The sequence below is a fragment of the Physella acuta genome, unplaced genomic scaffold, assembly GCF_028476545.2.
Source record: "Physella acuta isolate Inbredline_101_S28 unplaced genomic scaffold, ASM2847654v3 ptg000035l, whole genome shotgun sequence".
NCBI classification, from domain to species: domain Eukaryota; kingdom Metazoa; phylum Mollusca; class Gastropoda; family Physidae; genus Physella; species Physella acuta.
Genome location: NW_026731555.1, coordinates 343,107 through 350,462, shown reverse-complemented (window position 1 = coordinate 350,462; position 7,356 = coordinate 343,107). Strand labels below are relative to the sequence as shown.

At 32.8% G+C, this 7,356-nt stretch overlaps 1 long non-coding RNA gene across 1 annotated transcript; it reads left to right on the top strand.

Moving 5' to 3' along the window:
• The first annotated feature begins 2,575 nt into the window (after window positions 1-2,575).
• Window positions 2,576-5,723, top strand: LOC131942465 (uncharacterized). Its single transcript, XR_009386759.1, has 3 exons — window positions 2,576-2,823; window positions 4,649-4,777; window positions 5,422-5,723. It is a non-coding gene; the product is annotated as an uncharacterized LOC131942465 (long non-coding RNA).
• The last annotated feature ends 1,633 nt before the right edge of the window (window positions 5,724-7,356 follow it).

The window sequence follows — 7,356 nt, the reverse complement described above, 5'->3', positions numbered from 1 at the left end:
CCAAAGTTTCACGGCGATGTGATGAGAGGTGTAGTAATGCATAAAGGACAAACAGACAGATAGACAGACAATCACACATACATTGCTTTATATATATATAGATACATAAACTCTTTTCGACAAATGTCTGGTAACTCTTAGTCCTTAAAGTATTTATACAAACCCCATTATAAAATTGCTATCGCTGGGCTAAAGATATATATTTGTGTACACATAATTATTTCCCGCATATTTCATCCGGAGTGGTTAACAAACCTGCACCGCATCACGTGACTCGTCAGGTATTTTAAATTAGAGTAGAGCTGGGAGACTGGTTGAACGTAATTTATTTTACAGCAACGATCGACATGTGTTCGTGTTTGTTCTGTTTAACAGTAAGTTGGTCTTCATTCAAATACACCAACATATGGTGGAGATATTCAACCACAGTTTGTTTATTCCTAAAACTATTATAAATCTTTTAGGTATATTTAAACAAAAAGTATGTAGGCTTATTTCTCTGGAAAAAAAAAAAAAAAAAAAAAAATATATATATATATATATATATATATATATATATATATATATATATATATATATATATATATATATATTATGTATGTTTACATGTATTGTTAGCCTATGAATATATGTTTGTGTTATGCATGTGTGTGTGCTTGATTAACAAATTATACTTACGACTAACTATATCTTGTAATCCTAAATAGGTGATTGCCCTGCTAATTACAGTAAGTTCACTCCATATCAATTTATTTTTAACAAAGACATTTTAAACGAATTTAAGTTTTAATATTCATAGTATGATTCTTTTAAGTATAATGGTTCTCGCAGGTATCAACAGAGTACATACTTCATGATTTTTAGTAATGCGATGTACTAAAACTCTCAATAATAAATGTAACAAAGTTAAATGATAAAGCTTGTACTTCTTTATTAAAATGTTATGTTAAAACATATATATTCACTACTTTATCTATTGGCCTGTAAAATATGTGATCAAAATATATTTTTCTTTTTTATCAATAGACTGCGGTGGGTAAGTAAACAATAGACAATCTCGACTGGTCTTAACGAAATCTGTTAGCTAGTGTATAAGTTATTTTAGTTAATTAACAAGGACAAGAGAAAAAACACATTTGAATTAAAAGTAAATAATAAATATATATATATATATATATATATATATATATATATAAAGTTCAATTCTTTCTGTAAAATGTTTGTAAGATGTTTGTAATCGAGGATTACAAAGGAATATAGGGAAAAAAATAATTACATAATTAGCGGGTATTGATTAAGTGCAATGTCGTTGGTATTTTTAATACTGCCTTTTATTTGTTCTATACACTGAACATACTGTTTACTGATTACTTTTTTTAAATCGATAACATTTAATAAAACAGGTCCTACAAATCCTATATGTTTATTTCTTTCCATTTACGGATAAGCTTGGAGTATTATAATTTGGTTCACTAAATTGAAACAGGTGCGTCCGCCGGCGCACCTGCACGGTTCGATTTGGCGCCCTGGGCTATCATGTGAGCGCTATGCTGCATAATTTCGTTTTAAACAGTGCGAAAGATTATGAATAAGAAAGTTACTATAGTCTTTAAGTGAATCAAATCCGGGCGTCATCCGGCGCCCCGGGCTTTCCCGCGTTCTCAATGGTACCTACGTTCGCGTAAGTGAGTTCAAAAGACTATGAATAAGTTGGGTACTATAGTCATTTACTAAGTTGAATCAGTCGGTTACGCCGCACGTTGTCATGGTGCGATTTGGCGCCCCGGGCTAGACTGTGGACACTGAGTTTACATTTGCGTTTGTGTTTTCTTTGTGTTTGAGTTTGGGTTTGCGTTTGTGGTTGTGTTTGCGTTTGGATTTGGGTTTGGGTTTGTTTTCGTTTGTTTTTTTTCTTTGCGTTTGTGTTTTCGTTTGCTTTTTTTTCTTTGCGTTTGTGTTTTCTTTGTGTTTATGGTTGTGTTTGTGTTTGCGTTTGTTTTTGTGTTTTCGTTTGTGTTTGTATTTGTGTTTGTGTTATGTTTGCGTTGTTTTTTTTGTGTGTTTTGGTTTCGTTTGGTTGTGGTTAAGTTTGTGTTTGAGTTTGAATTTGTTTTCGTTTGCTTTTTTGTTTGCGTTAGTGTTTGTGTTTTCTTTGTGTTTTTGGTTGGGTTTGTCATTGAGTTAATATATATATATATATATATATATATATATATATATATATATATATATATATATATAGATAGATAGATAGATAGATAGATAGAGAGAGAGAGAGAGAGAGAGAGAAAGAGAGAGAGAGAGAGAGAGAGAGAGAGAGAGAAATATACATATACATATATATATATATATATATATATGTATATAACATCGAACTTAAAATTGTTATTAATTAATTTTTAAACAATAAATACAGGTACATGAGTTTGATAAAATGAGAAATTGTTTTTGTCTCGGCAACTTTCCGAGTGTAAGAAAATGTGGTGTGGGGGGGGGCGGTAAAGAGGTCATAATGTCCCAAGGGCACGTCCACTGCTTTATTATTATATAAATAATAGATAGGAATCATAAAGCCTTGTGACTCTAATCTTCACAATTATCGTTTTTAAGTTATAAAATTCTACTCGCGGACGATCTCAACACGACTAAGATAAATATTTCGTCTATTTTGTTCTAGGCAGAAAAGATCCATGTTCCAGGTTCATCTGCTACAACGGGGGAGTGTGTATCAGAGCCTTTGGCAGCCCCCATACCTGTGTGTGTCCACCTGATTTCACCGGACCACGATGTAAAACAAAAGTGACGACTACGGCCAGATGTCCAGTACGCGATATTAACTTGGTGACCAGTGGTAGCTGACGGATAACAATGACAATAATTTACATTGCACACACAGACACCCCATCCCACCCCACCCCCACACACACGCAAACACACACACACAATAGCCGCTGATAACTAATGCAGCATCTCACCTAACAATAACATTAACACAAGAGATAAACCATATTATCACTAATCTAGCTTAAGACTAGCATGGACATCACATTGCACCTATATTTTCGTTAAGCCTAGTGACCTAGATCTAGATTCTTCTTGATCTAGGATCTATACTTTTTCGTTCCTTTGACAGCTGATCTGTAGATCTAGATCTAGATCTAGAGAAATTTATTGAATAAGATAATAAAAAGAAAATTGATATAAGTGTTGAAACGTAATAAAAACAGCAAACGGACGTATCGTTAAAGTTATAGGCGATAGAAAATTAGCTTTAGAACGCGTTAAACATTAGAATGGGCAACAAAATCTTGTATGGAAGCCGCCATTGTTAATGTAAAAAGTAAATAAATCATGAGACGTCACTATTTACTCTAAGTAAAGTCACTGTTCTGAATGTGGTTAATCTACCAATAAATAAATCAATAAATTAATTAACGTCTTAAAATACATTTGTGATTAACAGTCTTCCTAAAAACAAAAATTGTTCTCTACCTAAGTACTATTTTACAGCTCTACACATAATGTAGATTCTCTTCTGTAACCAAACGGACAAACAAAAAACAGTAAAAAAAACATTCAAACACGTAAACAAACTTGAGTTTTAGTAGTATATAGATAGATAGATAGATAGTCTAGGGTGTGTTTATATAACAACTTAAATTTATTTTTAGTTGCCACTGTTTTTACTCTTTTGAAATAAGGTAAAGAAAATATTTAAAACCACGCAAATTGCTTATACATATTACACGGATCAATATCAAATATTACTTTCGTTTACTAATTATAATTTTTAATCAACTATTCCATACTATCTTGTTAATTAGGTGCGCAATGATTTTAGTCATGAAACTCTATTTAAAATTGAATGTACTGAAAATAAAATGCATGAACTGATAAAGTGCAATATAGTAAGTAAAACACGGATATTTTAAATACTGCCTTTTATTTATTTTATACACTGAAAGAACTGTTTACTAATTATTAGTCTATTTTTCGGTTTGCGGACAAGCTGGGGGTTTTATAGTCGTTCACTGAATCAGGCGTGTCCGCCGGTGCTCGGACAGGTTGCGATTTGACACAATGTCTAGACTGTAAGCACTATGCATTTATTTTTACATTAAGTCGTGTTTATGTTATGAGTTTTGTCTTTTGTGTTTGTGTGTTAACATTTGGGATTGCATTGTGTTTGTGTTTTCTTTTGTGTTTTATTTGTGTTTGTGTTTTCTTTTGTGTGTGTGTTTTCTTTTGTGTTTATGTTGTGTTTATGTTGTGTATGTGTTGCAATTGTGTGGTGGTTGTGTTGTGATGAGTTTGTGATATGTTTTCTTGTGTTTGTGTTCTGTTGTGTTTGTGTTGTGTTTGTGTTATGTTTGTGTTGTGTTTGTGTTGTGTTCGTGTTATTCTGTTCCCAAGTTGGTACATTTAAAAAAGATTTACCGAAGCGGAGCACGGGAATGCAGCTAGTAATAAATATATTCGGAAAGCATACATTTTTGTCAGAATATCAATTTTTAAAAAATCAATTAGTATAACTACCAAAACATAAACATAATGTTGTCTAACCTAACTTATTCTAAACAAATAGCTTATATACAAATAATAGTTTAGCTTATATTTATATGCTTACCTGTTGTGTTACATTTTGCAGGCTACAGAAACATTTGGAATACAGGAAGGAAAAAAATGTGTAAGTGACACAATGTGTGCAGACAATCAGATCTGTTGTTACAGCGCTACTGACAGAAGATGTACTTACGTGCCCAATCACCTTGAACTCGTATGTCATTTCAATATGCATTTATTAAGTTTACAATGTCTGTCGGTTTGTTTTTATTTTTGTGGCAAATCTATAAAATACATGTATTCTTTCTCGACTCCTAAGACTATGCAAGGGCGTATATATTTTAATCTATTTATATTAGATTTGTCTTTAAAAATTATATCAAATAAAGCTTAATTAAACAGGGAGGTAACAACATAATTAATCCAAAGCGACAACTCTATCTGCTTTGAAACCAAAGTGTAATATTGATTACGGATGGTTGATTTTTAAACAAGCTAAGAAATGGCTTATTAAAGGTTTTCAGTACTTGAATACTTTAATTGGAAAGTGTGATATTATAAACTTTTAATAAAACATATATATGCCATACAGAGCTGTAAACATGTTTAACGCTATCATGGTAGAAATACTATTGATGAATTTCCTTAATTCTAATTACCTTCATTTCAATTGTTGATCGACAAATTATCGTTTAACACTATTCACCATTTTGTTCTTGTAAATGATAATTTTTGTAAATGTTTCAATTATGTTATATATTAACGTCCATACACATTGTATATGCTGATGTAATTATTTCTATTTGAAAATAAACGTATGAAAAAATAATAAAAAATGTTATGATATTTTCTTTACAGCTCTACAACCCTACCTGTGGCGGGTGTCCCGGACTTCTGGAATGCATAGAAATAGATAAAAAGTACAGATGCGTCTTCCTCGAGTGAAACCATACAACAGTCTGGAATTCCTAATAATCCAGACGATTTACCTTACTAATTTAAAACTGCAATAGAACCTTAATATAAAAACATTATAAAATTGTATCAAAACTGCTAATTGTATGCCATTTTATTTTTTGTGATTAAAGTATCTTCCTTTTAAACTAATCTTAATATATTGTCAAAAAGCATACTACAAATAAACTTGTATAAATAAAATGGCCATAATGTGTTCTGTTATTGTCTACAAATTTTGACATTTGTATGGTAAATGTTAACGTAATTAATTTATTAACATAGTTACATTTGTGCTGGTGAGTTTTATACAATTTAGTTACCAGTGACAGATATTGTGTAGTTCGCGTTTTTATTGTTCAAACTTATCTACCCTTTATCTAATGTGTAGATAATATAAAATAACTAAAACATGAAAGTGATCTACCACAAATTAGATACCTAAAGGAATTATCTTATGTTTAATTCGGGGCATTCGATGATGAAAAACAGCGGCGGAACTACCATACCAGCATTTGGAGGAGGGGGAAAGAATGGCAGGTGTTTTGAAGGCTCAGATACCGCCAATATAAAATACTAGTTTGCATTTTTAAAAAGATTTTTAAGAAAAAATAACATATCTACTACGTTAGTGATTGTTCCACAGTAACTACCACATGCTGTAGCGTTGAAAATAAACCGGGAGTGATCTCCCCTAATCTTTCTCGAATATTCTTATACGAAGCAACAGGGGATGTCTACTCGGGATATAGACATGATTTTTAATCCATTCTAAATACGTAAACCTTTTAAAACGAGAAAAATGGCCCGTTGAGGAAGGATACAACGGGCGCTAGGTTGATAGTGCTGTCTATTTTCTCTAAACTAAAACCAAAACAAAAATCACCACCTTAATTCAATTTAACCGGAAACAAAAAATGACATTTGAAAACGGATTTTTATCCAGAATCGGTACTTTAATTTATACAAAATATAGTCATAGGCATATCCCTGAACCATGCACCTAATCTCATTCATGACAAAAGTCGCATTTAGAGTTTCTTTCATGCAACTCTACTTGGGAGGAGGGGGATCCGCCCCCCCCCCCCACCCACACACACCCCAAAACATGTCTACCGTCCCATTCAACGAAATATAATTATGTACTTTTTCCAGTGTCCGCCCCCTCCTAGAAAATTCTACCCCCGCCCCCCCCCCCCCCCCCCAAAAAAAAAATTCAAGTACCCCCACACCTCACGGGGCAGGAAAAAGTCTGAAAGAAACACTGGTCGCATTTGTAGATCATACAATCTAAAGGAAGAACCTGGGCGGGGAAGAAAAAAAAACTATGCACACTAAACTTTTTAGATTAGAAAATGTTTCCCCCTCCGGGGAGGATAAAGTCTGAAAGAAACACTGGTGTCGCGCTTAGCCACTACCCGAAGAATTGCACGAAAGAAACTGCAAGCAAACCACTTTTTAGATTAGACACATTAATTAGGCGGTAATTTTTATTATAGAGTATCGATGAAGAAATTTCTTTTGAGTTGGGCTTAGACGTTCTTTCTGGAGGGTGGGGCTTCGCCCCTACCCGAAGAATTGAATGAATGAAACTCTTCACGCAAACCACTTTTAAGATTAGATTAAATTGCCTTTATATTCAATGTTTACTCGAGAATCAATGACGTCATATTACTGTGTGCACTCTCCGGCTTGATATTATTTTCTACTCTATGCTCAATACGACGTCATATTTCGTTTTCGTTTCACTGTGAAAGTTTTTAAATTGCTTGTGTTTTCTCTAGAGCGATCTTGTCAGATAGATAGATACACAGATAGATACATAGATACACCGACAGC